Below are 16,843 nucleotides of genomic sequence, written 5' to 3' on the forward strand. Positions count from 1 at the left end.
CTATTCAACATCTACATGCTTCTTCTGTATAAATTACTAATGGAATTGGGCATCACCTTCTTCCTGTATGCAGTCAACATTCAATTCTACATTTTGTTTGACACCTCATTTGAAAAGACAGAATAGACACTCTCAAAATACATGAAGGCAATACAGCTAGAACTCTCTAATCTAAAACTAACACTAAATTCAAAAAAAGAAATGAACTCATCTAGTTAAGGAGAAACTCCTCCATTGTTAAACCTCCATCACTAAGGGGTCATTTTCTATCCCTATTGCACGCGATAGCTAGATAGAGGAGGAGTCGGGGGCAGCGTCAGGACCAGAAAAGGAGGAGTCGTGGCAGCATCGGGGTGGACGCTGCTGAAACTTCGTTGGCGGCGATATGGTAAGACCCGTTATTGCCACCAGTAGCGCGCCCTATAGCACCACCTTTCACGGTGGCGCTACTGGGTGCGAAAGCCAGCAGTGATAACACCGCGGTGGTGCGATTGCTGCCGGCCTTCGCAGGCCCGCCCCCTACTTCGCCCCCCCACCCCCTGTTACTGCGGGATTCAAGAAGAGGTGCGCCATAAGAAAATCCAGGCCTAAATCTAGATAATTTTGACATCACACCCTCAGATCAAGTCCAAGACTTAGGAATCCAGATTGATGAAAATGTTATTATGAAAAGACACATAAACAAATTAATTACAACAGGATATGCAAAACTGCGCATCCTACATAGACTGAAACCATTACTAACCACAGAAGACTTCCGTATAGTTCTACAATCGCTAATTTTCTCAGATATTGACTACTGCAACTCCCTACTTCTAGGACTACCAACCAGCCTATTAAAAAAACTACAACTATTACAAAATGCTGTAGCAAGACTTTGAATTGGAACCAGGAAATTTTATCACATCACATCCTCACTTATAGCACTGCATTGGCTACCGATACAGTACCGAATATATTACAAAGTTTTAGCTTTAATCTCTAAAATCATACATAATGATAACCTAGGACTAATAGACATGACACTCAATCAAACACACCACAACGAACCCTAAGGCCCAAAACAAAGTACTATTAACTGTTGCTACGATCCAGAGAACACTCCTGTCGCAGATAAGAGATCGTGTGTTCTCCAGAGCAGGCCCTAAACTATGAGACAATACGACTGGGTTGCGCGCACAAATCTACGCCCGTGTGTAAGTTTTAAAATCTGGCCCTAGCTGAATACAGAGTTAACAATAACATGACCAAAAAATGATACCAGATAACAATGTAGCTCATGACAACTCCCCTACAACCATGTAAATTACTAAACAGATTCCCAATCCTACTAACCTATTGTCCCCTTCCTTGGTTGAGATATATAAGAACATCACCCTTGATTCATATGACCCTATTGAGTTCCTCCAATGTGTCTGCCATACCAAAATATGTATCTTACCAAAGTATATGTAGTACCAAAATATATTTTACTAAAATGTATTAGACCAATATGTGTTACACCATAATGTAATGATCTAAAGGACAAATGTTACATTTGTAAACTATTGTGAACTTCACTTGGAATGATGGTATATAAAATAAAATAAGTAAATAAATAAAGCAATCATTTGTAATCTATGATTAAAATCATCCATTGTATCTGAAGACTGGAAGGTGGCCAATGTAACCGTGATATATAAAAGGGCTCCAGAGGTGATCTGGGAAACTATAGACCAGTGAGCCTGACTTCAGTGCCGGGAAAAATCGTGGAAACTACTATAAAGAATAAAATCATAGAACATATAGATAGACATGATTTAATGGGACATAGCCATTATGGATTTACACAAGGGAAGTCTTGACTAACAAATCTGCTACATTTTTTTGAAGGGGTGAATAAACATGTGAATAAAGGTGAACCAGTAGATGTGGCGTATTTGGATTTTGAGAAGGTATTTGACAAAGACCCTCAAGAGAGGCTTCTAAGAAAACTAAAACATCATGGAATAGTGGGAGATGTCCTTTGTGGATTGCAAACTGGTTAAAAGACAGCAAACAGAGTAGGATCACAGTGGAAAAAAGGTAAACAGCAGAGTGCCTCAGGGATCTGTACTTGGACTGGTGCTTTTTAATATATTTATGAATGATCTGGAAAAGTATAAATTTTAATTTTTGAGAAGGCATGATCGGGAGGGTGGTGACACCTAGTGATTGGATTGAGGACCCATGATTGGGTTCTGAATAGTGCCCTGATGCATGGCCCCCAGCCCAGAACTGTCACTATAATGACTGGAGTAAATAAAGTTGTGTGTGTGTGTGTGTGTGTGTGGGGGGGGGGATATAAAATAAGGGGAAAAGAGATCCCTAGCAGTTATAAATGAAGGCTCATAGCTCCAGGATCTCTGTACTGGTTCAGATTGAGCTAGAAGCCCAAAGGCCAAAATAACAATCAAAACCCCCCTATATGTAACAGAGGTTCCCACTCCCAGCTCTAGGTGTTGTATGTAGTGTTCAGGGCGAGAGTATACTTTTTCACTTGGCCATAGGTGCCAATGGCCTGGCTACAGCTCTGGCATAAACTGAGGGTTATTGTGCACACATCTTACAATTTAATGTGTAAAATATATGTGTGCACTTTTATAAAATAGGTAAATAAACTATGTGGCTCCCTGCATTAAAAATATGTGCATGTACTGAAACATACGTGATGATATGCAAATATTTTCTAAACTGTGCGGCTTTTACTGCACAGTTTATTAATTACTGGCATAACTTTAAGTGCCTCTACTTATGTGTATGTGTGCAGAGTTATGCCCACTATTGAAAATTACCCTCTAAATGAAATAAATGTATATGAAATGAATATTTTCGTTAGCAGATTTCTTTCATTTCATTGCTCAACGAAACGGAATGATACATCCTGATTTGTTGCATTTCTAATTTAGTTTCAAAACAAATGCACATTCCTAATGCCTGCTGGCATTGTGAATCTGTCTGGTATCATTACCACTTCTGTACCTGCTGGCAAGCTGATTCTCCCTGGCACCCAACTGGCATGCTGGATCTGCCTGGCACTGATAGCACTTCTGTGCATGCTGGCACTCCTGATAAGCAGTGGGGCAAATCTAGGACTGAATGCAGCCAATTGACAACTCCACTGATATTTTTATAGTTTACTTACAGCAGTAGTGCTTGCTAGGTATTCTGATGAATGGAAGAAATAAGCAGCACCTGTTGTAGCAAAAAATTGTACTCCATTAATTTCTTAAAAGTGTGAATAATTGGTGAATGGCACATGTTGTTTTACTATAAACGGTCTGTTTAGCCTTTGCCTGTTTCCCATTTTATCAACACAAAAATAATTTGATTTATAATTAATTGTTACAGACCTATCATATGCCAGATGGCTGGCGGAAGCACTAGGCAAACTAGTGCCTGGGCCTAGGGCACCGACCATTAGGGGGCTCGACCCATGTGGGGCCACTCGTGGCGGCACCACCACTCGCGGTCCCACATGGCTCGCGCCCCCTAATAGGTTTGGCAGCGCAACAGGGGGGTGGCACTCCTCCTTGCCACTGCGGCACTGCTGCTCATGACCCCACATGGCCTGCGCCCCCTAATGGGGGTGGCAGCGCGACTGGGGGGGGGGGGGTGGGGGGGAGGGTTGCAGGTGCAAGGCAGAAGATGCCTAGAACACCTATTCCCCTTGCACCGGTCCTGGCTGGATGTGAGATAAATTCCTGAGTATGATCACTATTGGCCAAGCTCCATTATCTAGTGTGTTATCTTCATGTTGCATGGCACAGTTTCTCAATACTGTGGATTTAACAAACTAGGATAACAGAAAAATAGTTGACTAACATTGACAAGGATTTCTGTTTCCTTTTTCCCCCCTGTCTATCTGATCCTTCCTCTCTCTCTTTCTTGCCTCACCAATTTGCTACATTTTTTTGAGGGCATAAATAAATGTGGATAAATGTGAGCCAGTAATTATAATGTATCTGGATTTCCAGAAAGCATGTGAGGGACTCCTTAGGAAATTAAAATTTCATAGGATAGAGGGTAGTGTCCTACTGTGGATTATCAACTGGTTAAAAGATAGAAAACAAAGAGAAGGGCTAAATGGTAAATTTTCCCAATGGAGAAAGATGAATAGTGAGTGCCCAGAGAGCTGTTCTGGGACCACTGCTTTTTAATATATTTATAAATGACCTGGAAATGGGAACAAAAAGCGAGCTGATTAAATTTGCTGATAACACAAAATTATTCAAAGTTGTTAAATCACAATAGGATAGTGAGAAATTGCAAGAGGACATTGCAAAACTGAGAGACTTGGCATGCAGATGGCAAACAAAATTTAATGTGGATAAGTGCAAAGTGATGCACTTAGGGAAGAGTAACCCAAATTATGGCTACAAAATGCAAGGTTCCACATTAGGAGTCTCCACTCAGGAAAAGGATTCTAGGCATCATTGTTGATAATGGGCCGGATTTTCAAAAGGTTACGCGCGGCGGGCCTATTTTAAAAAGGTCCTGCGACTCACGTAAAGCCCCAGGATGCGTGTAAGTCCCGGGGCTTGCAAAAAGGGGTGGTCCAGGGGAGGGGGCGGGGAAGTCCGGAACGGGGCGCGGGCAGAGGCCTCCGCACTGCCGCTGGGCTGGGCTGAAGTAAGTTTTAAAACAAAAAAAAGAAGATGAAAAAAGTAGGGGGAAAGGGCAGGGGAGGTAGGGGAAGGGAAGGGAAGGTGGGGTGGGGGGGTAGGGAAGTTCCCTATGAGTCCGCTCCGATTTCGGGATGGCCTGGGAGGAAAAGGGGGAAGGCAGCGTGGCTCGGAGCGGGCTCGGCATGCGCAAGGGGCACAATTGTGCACCCCCTTGCGTGCGCCAACCCCTGATTTTATAACATGTGAGCGCCGGGTAGCACGCGCACATGTACGCCGCGTGCGCTCCTTTTAAAATCTACCCCAATACCTTGAAATCTTCTGCTCAGTGTGCAGCAGCAGCCAAGAAAGCAAATAGAATGCTAGGGATTGTTAGGAAAGGAATGGAGAATAAAATAGAGAATATCATAATGCTTCTGTATCGCTCCATGGTGCAACCTCATCTTGAGTATTGTGTTCAGTTCTGGTCATCACATCTCAAAAAAGATATAGCAGAATTAGAAAAGATACAGAGAAGAGCGACCAAAATGATAAAAGGGATAAAATGATTCCCCCATGAGAAAAGGCTAAAGAGGTTAGAACTCTTCAACTTGGAGAAGAGACGGCTTGAGAAGAGATATGATGGAAATTTTTCAAATGAGAGGAATGGAATGAATAAACATTAATCAGTTGTTTACTCTTTCAAAAAGTACAAAGATTAGGGGACACACAATGAAGTTACTAGGTAATACATTTAAAACTATTAAGAGACTTTTTTTTTTTTTTTTTTTTACTAAATACATAATTAAGCTCTGAAATTCATTGCCAGAGGATATGGTGAAAGCTATTAGTGTAGCTGTGTTCAAAAACGTTTGACAAGTTCCTGGAGGAAAAGTCCATAAACCATTATTAAGGTGGCGTGGCAGATATCGACTGCTTATTCTTGGGTTAAGCAGCTTGGAATCTTATCTACCCTTTGGGATCCTGTAGGGGATTGGGAAATGGATTGGCCACTGTTGGAAACAAGATACTGGGTTTGATGGACCATTGGTTTGACCCAGTATGTCATTTCTTATTCTGGTCTTTTCCCCCAACCTGACTCAACAAACTCTGGTCAGGAGTTTAGATCCTTCAGAGTTTGGCTGTGACATTCATTAAACTTCTCCACCCCATGCCAGGCTGTGTACAACCAGGGACAGAGCTTTTTCTGTCGTGGCACCGATTTTGAGGAACACTTTCCAGTGGAACTGCATTTAGCAGACAGTTTAAAAATGTTCAAATCCCTATTAAAAACATGGCTGTTTAAGCAGGCTTTTTGCTAAACTATGGCACTATTGTAAGCATCTCCTGATTCACCTACTGTCTGTCCATGTTCAAGTATATTTACTAATACATGTATGCAATGTATATTTATTATTTTATGTATGTTTTATGCTGTACATCGCCTAGAATTTTTTTTAGGCAATTAATACATTTCAATAAAAGATAAAAGATAAAGATTAAACCGTCTCGGAGGTGAAACTTGACGTGAAGCCTTTTTCAGCATCATCACTCGGACCTCATTTTTTTCTTCTTATTCCATTCCCTCTCTGAATGCAACAATCTCCTGTGTCTGCAAGGGCAAAGACACTGCCTCACCCCAGACTGCAGTCTTATGTTCACTTAAGACTACCGGTGGATGTTCCTTTACAAGAGCAGTGTCTGGGAAACCCTGCCTCCCGGGGTCATTAATCCTTCTGGGTCTCTGACACCAAAGCCCCGAGTTAGACTCAAACCTCAATCCTCATATAAAAAGGCAGGCATCACAGGGCCCCCAGATTCCACAGTAGCTGAATGGCACAAAATCTTATCTCTTTTTATTTGCTTTATTTTAAGCAGATGGTAAATGAAATTTATGCTCTGCATTTTGTAAAAGAGAAAAGAATATACAGTATCTCTCTCTTTCTATATATATATATATCTATATAAAATCTAACAGGAGGCTTAGAAATTTCAAACAGAATTGTTTCTATGGTATTCATCTAAACGACCTGACTTTTGCTCTGTGAACAGAAAAACAATAACTCTGGGTATTATTCTCCTCTTTATGGAGAGCTGGAAAATCAACATCATCTGATAGTTTCTAGGAGCCCAGAAATGGCATCGCCATGACAACCACTCACAAGCAGTTGCGTCAGCGGAGGGTATGGGGCTAGAGACAATTTACTCCTCAGTGCTGTTCAGTTGCTTTCTTTATTTATTTCAAGTCTGGATGGTATTTAACAAAAATAGATTTTCTTTGAATTGATGGTTTGCACACATCGGATGAAAAAGGAGCGGGTAATGGAATCTACCAGGCAACTGTTCAGCTGCATGTCACGGTGAATCTGAGCTGGCTGCCAGTCCTTTCCACCTCTTCAGTTCGTAGGGATGTGCATGGGAACAATTTTCTTTCTTTCTTTTTTTTTTTTTTTACTCATTTGTGTCATTTTGTTTTGTTTAATTTTCTTTTTTGTGTCATTTTGATTCATGTGTTTTGTCTCCCCAACTAAAATGTTTAAAATGTGCCCCCCCCCCCCCCCCCCCCCCGCTGCCACCACCACCATCCTAGGCTCTCTACTACCCCCTGTGGAACCCCTCTGAATACTCTGCATTCGGTTATAGAGCCCCTCTCCTCCCTCTCCAGTCTCTTGCCATTCCAGAAACTGGTAGCCTCCCTCGAGGGCAGCGGTGACCCTCCATCACCCCTGCCTTGCTGATGCTGTTTTTCATAATGGTGCAGGCCTTTGCCGTATAACAAAACTGCAATACCTTCTTACCTCAGAATGAACTTTGTTTACCACTACCCTTTGTCACCTCCCTCTCAACACGTTTCTAACCCATCTCTTGGGCACTCAGTTTGTTCATAAGTCGCCTATGTGAAGCTATGTCAGAGGCCATGCTGAAGTCCAAGCACACTATACCTAGCTCTCTCCCCTATCTAACTCTGCCAAAGAAATTGACAAGATTCCTCTGACAAGACCTACCTCTGCTAAAAACCTTGCTGCCTTGGATGCTGTGATACACTGGATTCCAGAAACTGCACTATATACTGTTTTAGAAGTGATTCCATTAATTTATCCACCACAAAGGTTTTCACACTCCTCCCTACTTGCACTTTTTATGAACAGGAACCACCTCTGCCTGACTCCAGTTCTTTAGATCCACTCTTGACTTGAAAGAGGCATTGAACAGGTCAACCAGCTGAGATGCCGGAACCTTCCTATGTTCCCTTTATACCCTCGGATGAATCCTGTCCGGCCCCATTGCTTTATCTACTTTTAGTTTTTCTAGCTGCTCACAAACACAGTCTTCTGAAAATTGTTTGAGGTTTATCTCATTTCTCTTCCTATCTGTGGTAGTGTTCTGCAGTCCTACTCCAAATCCATCCTCAGTGATCACTGTATAGAAATATTTATTAAGCAATTTCACTTTCTCCTCGCCAGCCCCTTGACCTTTAAGCTCACAATCCCATTTTTGCACTTTCTCCTGTCTCTAATATATCTAAAAAAAAGTCTTGTTCCCCCCTTTTACCCTATTAGTTATTTTCATCCATTTGAGCATTTACTCTGATGATTTCTTTTCCAGATTCTCTTAGCTTTCCAGATACTGTTGTTTGTCAATGTCTTCCTCTTTCTCTGATCTCTTGTATTTTATGAACTTTAACCCTTTTTCCCTTACCTTTTCAGCCACTGTAGAAAATCACAGTGACCTCTTGTTCGTCTTATCTTTATTTACTTTCCCAATAAAAAGGTTTCTTGCCTTTACAGTATCTCCTTTTAGTTTTGACCACTTTTCTTCTTCTTCCCTTAGCGAATCCCATCCAGTTAATGACTTCTTGAGGTACTCCCACATCTTAACAAAGTTAGTTTTCCTGAGCTCCAGGACCTTTGCCTTTGAAAGAACCACCACTGCCTGTGCCCTAATACTGAGCCACACTATCTGGTGATTCCCCCCCCCCCCCCCCCCCCACAATAACATCAGAAACACTTTCCCCATTTCTAAGCACCAGGTCCTCCCATGTTGATTTTGTTACTAAATCGCTGGAACAGTTCTTCCTGCAGACAATACAGGACCTCCCTGCTTCTAAATGATGTCATAGCTGGGATGTCCCAATCAATATCTGGCAGATTGAAAACAGCTAGCAACACTGCCTTCCTTGTCGTAGCAATTTTGTCAATGCCTTCAATTAAATCTGTATCCAATTCTGCCTACAATTCTGCCTCCTCCACGCGGCGACCGAAGACCTGCGCGACCGGCGCCGGAGCCCCACCGGGGGAAGGTCAGGTCAGTGTTCGGCCTCCCCACCTGGGGGACCCCGACGCCAGCCGCGATCGCCGAGGCCGATTCCGGCGAACGAACAAAATTAAAAACAAAAAGAAACGCGCCTAGGCCCGCCCTCAACAAGAAGGCAGCCAACCAGAGAGAGCCCGGCAGGGCTTTAAATCCACCCTGCTAGGCGCCGCGCGCCGAAGGAGCGCAACAAAGGGGCCTGCCCATTTGTTTCGCCCCTTCGTTTTCGACCCTCGCTTTCCCGAGCAGCATCACACCAATGCCGCACTAGAACTCAGCCAGCTTCCATCTTGCTTCACGTTCTCCCAGCTCTCACCCAGCAAGCACCATACTGCACCCAGCCAGTGCCATCTCAGCAAGCTTTCAACTAGCATCCTTCCTACAAGCATCCAACAAGTGCTCAGCAAACAACCATCCTGCAAGCATTCAGCAAACAAACATCCTGAGCAAACAACCATCTTGAGCAATCAACCATCTTGAGCAATCAACCATCTTGAGCAATCAACCATCTCGAGCAAACAACCATCTTGCAAGCGTCCAACAAATGCTCAGCAAACAACCATCCTGCAAGCATTCAGCAAACAACCATCTTGAGCAAACAACCTTCTTGAGCAAACAACCTTCTTGAGCAATCAACCTTCTTGAGCAAACATCCATCCTGCAAGCGGCCAACAAATGCCCAGCAAACAACCATCCTGCAAGCATTCAGCAAACAACCATCTTGAGCAAACAACCATCTTGAGCAAACAACCATCCTGCAAGCGTCCAACAAATGCTCAGCAAACAACCATCCTGCAAGCATTCAGCAAACAACCATCTTGAGCAAACAACTATCCTGCAAGCGTCCAACAAATGCTCAGCAAACAACCATCCTGCAAGCATTCAGCAAACAACCATCCTGAGCAAACAACCATCCTGAGCAAATAACCATCCTGAGCAAACAACCATCCTGCAAGCATTCAGCTATCAACCATCCTGCAAGCATTCAGCAAACACCCTCACTGCAAACATTCAGCAAGTATACAGCAAACAACCATTCTACGCTCATCCAGAGCCCTAACCAATTAATTATTTCTTCCTAATCCCAGCCTTTCCTCCCATCAGTCATCCGCCTATCCACGGCACCAGCCATCAGTCATCCGCCTATCCACGGCACCAGCCAGCTAACCATTCACAATGTCTCTAGTACTCCCAATACCAACATTACAACACCGCCTCCCACCTAAAAGATTATCTGCCAGACGAGCCCTCCTCAAGAACTTAAAAACCCTCACCCCCATCTCGATTACTCCAATCACACAGCTTTTAGGCCTCTCCCTCTTCTCACTCTCACTCTTCAATGCACAATCCCTAACAAAAAAAATCCCTAATCTTTAATGATTATCTCAACGACGCCAAGCCAGATATTTGTGGAGTAACTGAAACATGGCTCAAGCCCTCAGATACAGCGTTATTAAACCAACTACCTACACATACCTATGACGTCTTCTCACTCCCGAGACTGAAAAAAAGAGGAGGTGGAATCCTTTTGGCTACCAAAAAAAGTCTGAACTTCTCCCAACATCCATTCAGCTCTAACTCAAAACTGGAAGTCGGCTTCTTCACCTCCCAACATCTTCAAATCCTTCTTGTCTACGCCCCCCCAGGGTTCCTAGAATCCAATGTCTCCCCTATCCTTGAAATCTCCACCATGCTCATCAACCTGGATTCTCCAGAAATCATCTTAGGAGACTTCAATCTACATATTGACAACCCCTCACCATCCAACAGCTGTATAACCCTCCTCACAGCCCTATCTGCCATGGGATTCCAACAAATAGTCAATGAACCCACACACAAAGTGGGTCACACCCTGGACTTGATTTTCTTCAACAAAGGGATTACGAACACGTACAACTTGAAGAACAAAAAGGTCCCTTGGTCAGACCACACTCTTATTTCCACCTCTTTCGCACTGGAAGAAACCAACGCTCCTAACATCCCCTCACCTTCATTCCATTACAAAAAGCGATGTTCTCCAGAAGACCTCAACACCCAATTAGTCTCCCAGCTCCCCCTATTAGACTTATCTGACCCTAACGCTGCCATTCGTTCATGGAACAACATAACAGAAAATATAGCCAACAAGCTCTGTCCTTCAATTACAAAAAAATCTCACACCAATGCAGCCAACAGACAATCTTGGTTCACCAACGAACTCAGAAAACTTAAACAAACTTTAAGAAAAAAAGAAGCGACCTGGCGTAAAACCCCTTGCGACATCACCATCTCATCATACAAATCCACACTTTACCAGTACAAATCCCTCACCTCAAAATCAAAAAGATTCACAACCTGGTCTTTGACGCTAAAGCCCTCTTCGCCTATGTCTCCAGCCTCACTCAAACCATACCGCGAGAAATCCCCGGCAATATGGCTCAGTCCAAAGCTGAAGAACTCGCTCAGTTTTTCCAAAATAAAATTTCCAATCTCCTAACACAACTGCCTCCCGACACAGCAGCCCTCCAGACATATCAACAACCTGCACACAAAAATGCCAGCTTAAACACCTTTGAACCTGTAGCCTCCACTGAGATACAAGCCATCCTGAGAAAAATGAAACCTTCATCTCATCCTGCAGACCACATCCCCTCCAAATTACTTCTATCTATTCCAGACACAATAGCCACATCTTTGACAAATATCATCAACTGCTCTCTAGCCCAAGGAATCTGCCCTGATGACCTCAAAATGGCCTCAATCTCACCGCTCTTAAAGAAACCTAACCTTGACCCGAAGGAACCCAACAACTTCCGCCCCATAGCTAACCTCCCATTCATCGCCAAGATCATGGAAAAACTAGTGAACTCTCAACTCTCAGATTTTATCGAAGACAACAATCTTCTCTTCACCCCACAACACGGCTTCAGAAAAAATCGAGGCACAGAATCCCTCCTCTCCTCGTTGACAGATTATATCTTAATGGGCCTTGACAAAGGAAACTCATTCCTATTGATCTTGTTAGACCTCTCAGCAGCGTTCGACACGGTCAACCACGCCATCCTCCTAAACCAACTCTCTTCTATAGGAATCAGCGGCACCGTCCTATCCTGGTTCAAAACGTTTCTCAATAACAGAGGTTACAAAGTTAAAATCCAAAACAAGGAATCCTCTAGATTTGACTCTGTCATAGGAGTCCCTCAAGGTTCTTCATTATCTCCGACCCTATTTAATATCTATCTTCTTCCTCTCTGCCAACTTCTCACCAACCTCAATCTAAAGTACTTCCTTTATGCAGACGATATCCAAATCATCATCCCCATCAAAGATACATATTCTGAAACTCTTGACTACTGGGAATCATGCCACCTGAAAATCAAACAACTACTAAACAACCTACACCTCATCTTAAACTCTTCTAAGACAGAAATCCTTCTCATTTCTCCGGAAACCAACATCTCCAACACTACTCTTCCCACCAACCTACCTACCACTCAAGTTCGAGACTTAGGAGTGATAATAGACAACCGGCTAAACTTCAAGGCCCATATCAACAAAACAACCAAAGACTGCTTCTATAAACTCCAGGTTCTGAAGAGGATAAGACCTCTTTTCCATGCCCAAGACTTCAGAACGATCATCCAAGCAGTCATTTTTGCAAAATTAGACTACTGCAATTCCCTATTGCTAGGTCTGCCCTCTTCCTACTCCAAACCACTACAGATGGTTCAAAATTCAGCAGCTCGATTACTAACAGGCGCAAGAAAGAGAGACCACATATCCCCCATTCTGAAAGAGTTACATTGGCTACCCGTCCACTTCCGTATCATGTACAAAGCCATTTGTGTCATCTTCAAAACTATTCATCAACGCATCTCCCTCGATCTACAAATCCCCCTCCAAGTATACAACTCGACAAAACCTACCAGAAATGTCTACCGAGGCGCCCTCAAAGTTCCCCCTGCGAAAATGACCAAACACATCACTCTAAGAGATCGTGCCACCTCCACTGCTGGCCCTTCTCTGTGGAATTCCATTCCCACAGATCTCAGACTGGAACCCTGCCTCTTAACTTTTAGGAAAGGACTTAAGACTTGGTTATTCAAGCAAGCTTTCCCAGACACAATCTAATATCACATCATAAATACAAACCAAGGACTTCAAATATTCAGCCATTAATCATGCCATTTTTACATAGCATTTAATTTATTTGTATACCGTTCAACCGTTTATTCTTTCCTATCTCTTCCTTCTTATCCAAGTTCTGCTACCCTTGTTATTTGTAACTGCTCCTTCGATCACCACAGTTCTAGTTGATGTATTTAATGCACTCCCGTTTCATGTAAACCAGCAAGATATGTGCTCATGATTGCCGGTATATAAAAACCTTAAATAAATAAATAAATAAATAAATAAGGATGTCTGTATATCATATGAATAGAAGCCCTGCAGTTCTGTTGCTTTAATATTATTTTGTATCTATAGCACCATGGCTCCTCCTTTTTTTTCTACCCTGGCCTTTCTGAATAGATTGTAGCCTGGTATAACTATATCCCAGTCACAGTTTTCCATGTACCGTATCTCTGTAACAGCTACTACATCTAAGTCAGCCTCTTCCATAACTGTTTCTAGACCTGGTATTTCCAATAGTGTACATAGCTTTCTAGATGTTACCTTTTCCCCCCCATTTCTCTGTGCTTAAAGATTAACTTATCTAAATATTTGTAACTTAACTTAGGGCTTTATCTACCCATCCTTGATGATCCTAGTTTAAAGCCCTCCTCAGTAGGTTTGCTAGTCTGTTTGGAAGATACTGCATCCCTTCTTTGACAGGTAGATCCTATTTCTGTTCAGAAGTGCTTGGAACATTGTCTTATGGTCCAGGAATCCAAAATGTTCTCATCAACACCATCTATACAGCCACTCATCTCCAAAATGCAAGCTTTTCTGCCTGGACCTTTATATTTGACTAGGAGGACTGAGGAAAATACCACCTGTGCAGCTATCTGCTTCACCCTCTCTACCAAAGCCATGAAATCACTTTTGATATGCACTACAGCCAACAGTATCATTCATGCCAACATGGATAAGCAGCATCAGATAGGATAGTCATCAGTAGGCTTGATGATTCTCAGAAATGACTCTATAATGTCTCAGATCTTGGCACAGACAACACACTTCCTGGGTTAACATGCCTGGTCAGCAGATGGATGCCTCCATACCCCTCAGAAGAGAGTCACCAACCCCTTCTACCCCTTGCTTTCTAGGTGCAGTCCTTGCTGAGGAGCTAAGAACATAAAAAATACCATGCTGGGTCAGACCAAAGTCCATCAAGCCCAACATTCTGTCTCTGACAGTGGCCAGTTAGGGTCAATAGTTGATCTGTTTCTTGTATCACAATCCCAGGGATAAGCACTGGCTTTCCACATCTGCCTGGTTAATAACTTTTTATGGACTTTTCCTTCAGGAACTTATCTAATCTTCTTTTGAACCCCACTATGTCAGTGGCCTTGCCACATCCTCTGGAAACAGGTTCCATATCTTGTCTGTGCACTGAGTGAAAAATTATTTCCTATGATTTTTAAATCTGCCGGTTTCTAGTTTCATGGAGTGTCCTCTAGTCTTAGTGTTGTTGGAAAGGGTAAATAACTGTTTCCTATTTAACCATTTCACCCCACTCATGATTTTATATCCTCTCAGTCATATCTTTTCCAAGCTAAAGAGCCCTAGTCTATTTAGCCTTTCTCCATAAGGGAGATTTTCCATCCCCTTTATCATTTTTGCCACACTTAGGGAAGCTAACAAATTTGGCAGCACAGTAATAATGGGAAATTTCAATTACCCCAATATTGACTGGGTAAATGTAACTGTTACGCCCGTCGGTCGCAGACGGCTGCAACCGCTCTTGCTCACCTCCTTCTTTGCTTCCCTGACTGCATGAGGTAGACTGACAGCCTCCGCCAGCTGCTGATGACCTGCCTACCGCTCCCAGGCCTCCCGGGTCGGCACGGATGCTGCCGACCACCATCTTGCCATCAGGATCCTCTAGGCGCACGCGCATGGGCCAGTCTTAACTACGTCATGGCGGGAACCTCGGGGGCGCCCCTTCTGGATGACATCATCCCTCCAGGATATTTAAACCAGCTGGTCCTGCCTATGAACGACTTGGCAAGAGATCCATCCTTGCTAAATCCGCCTCGGTTCCTGAGGAACCTGCGTTCCAGTTCCTGCTTCCCCGTGTGGACGTCTCGGGTACCCACTCCTCGGGGGCCCTCTTCTCGTCCTTGCTATCCACTCCTCAGAGGGCCTAACACCAGGGACACTGCCTACCCTGTTCCCTGGGGCTTCCCTGGAACCATCACTGCTCTTTCTTGAGTACCTCGCTCTGCGGACCACTTCCTGTTCTACCAAGGACCTCCCTGGTGTACCCCGCTCTGCGGACCATTACCAACTCTACAGAGGACTCCTTCGGATGTACCCACTCTGCGGGCCTTTACCAAATCTACCGAGGACCTCACTGGCGTTTCCCGCTCTGCGGACTGCTACCATCTCTACCGAGGACCCCCACTGGTGTACCCCACTCTGTGGGTCATTACCATATCTATTAAGGACCTCATCTGTGTACCGCTATCAGCTCTACTGAGGACCTCACTGACATACCCCGCTCTGCGGACCACTACAGTCTCTACTGAGGACCTTCTTTGGTGTACCCCTCTCCGTGGGCCACTACCATCTCTACTGAAGACCTCATCAGGTACCCTGCTCTGCGGACCATTACCAACTCTACGAAGGTATTCCCTCTGGGTATCCCCCATTCTACCAACCCTGAGTCTCTGGGTCTGTGAGACCTCCTCTCTGGCATCCCCCGCTCCACTGGTAGTGCTTCTATCTCTTTAATAAAGACTCTAGACTGTTTCTGTGTCTGATGCCAGCTGAGAACTCGCCTCCCGACAGTGAGGCTCACAGGGCTCCTTCCTGTGGGCGGTACTACCTCTCACTTTGGCCCAGAGCCCACTTACCAACTAACCCTAACAGTAACATTAGGGCATGCTAGAGAGGTAGGGACTGTAACTTTCAAACTGGCATGCTTGCGCACATTTGCACACATACGTCAGCCTGTACCCAGGTACGTGGTCATTTTATAACTTATGCATGCATATGCGCACACTATAAAATAGCCTGGCCACATGCACTTATGCAACAAATTTTAAATGGGTGCAAATCCCACATTTACTACATGAATCAGGGAATTTTAAATAGGGCATACACTGACACCATTCCCAATTTTACCAATTTGTGCCCAGTTCACCCATTAAGAGATAGTCACTGTTTTGTGATTCCCCTAATTAATGCACATGATGGGCTTTTAAAATTCATCTCAAAGTTTCTAGATGAAATAAATGACTGTTCAAGGAGCAGTTGGTCTGGGAATCAAGGAGAGAGAAAGCCATTTTTAGACCTAATTCTTAGTGGAGTACAGGATTTGGTACAAGAAGTAATGTTGGTGGGCCACTTGGCAACAGTGATCAAAGTGCCATTAAATTTGATTTAATGACTGGAGGAAGGACATTAAGTAAATCTATAGCTTTAGCATTAAACTTCTAAAAGGGAGATTTTGATAAAATGAGGAAAATAGTAAAAAATTGAAAGGTACAGCTGCAAAGGTTAAGAGTTTACAACAGAAATGGTCATTTTTCAAAAAAGCATCTTGTAAGCCCAGTCCAGATGTATTCCACACATTTAAAAAAGTAAAAGGAAGGCCAAATTACTGCTGGCATGGTTAAAAGTTGATGTGAAAGAGGCTATTTTAGCTAAAAGAGCTTCTTTCAAAAATTGGAAAAAAGGATCCATCTGAAGAAACTAGGAAAAAGCATAAGCATTGGCAAGTTACATGTAAGATATTGATAAGGCAGGCTAAAAGAGAATTTGAA

The sequence above is a fragment of the Rhinatrema bivittatum genome, chromosome 8 (assembly GCF_901001135.1).
Source record: "Rhinatrema bivittatum chromosome 8, aRhiBiv1.1, whole genome shotgun sequence".
Classification (NCBI taxonomy): Eukaryota; Metazoa; Chordata; class Amphibia; order Gymnophiona; family Rhinatrematidae; genus Rhinatrema; species Rhinatrema bivittatum.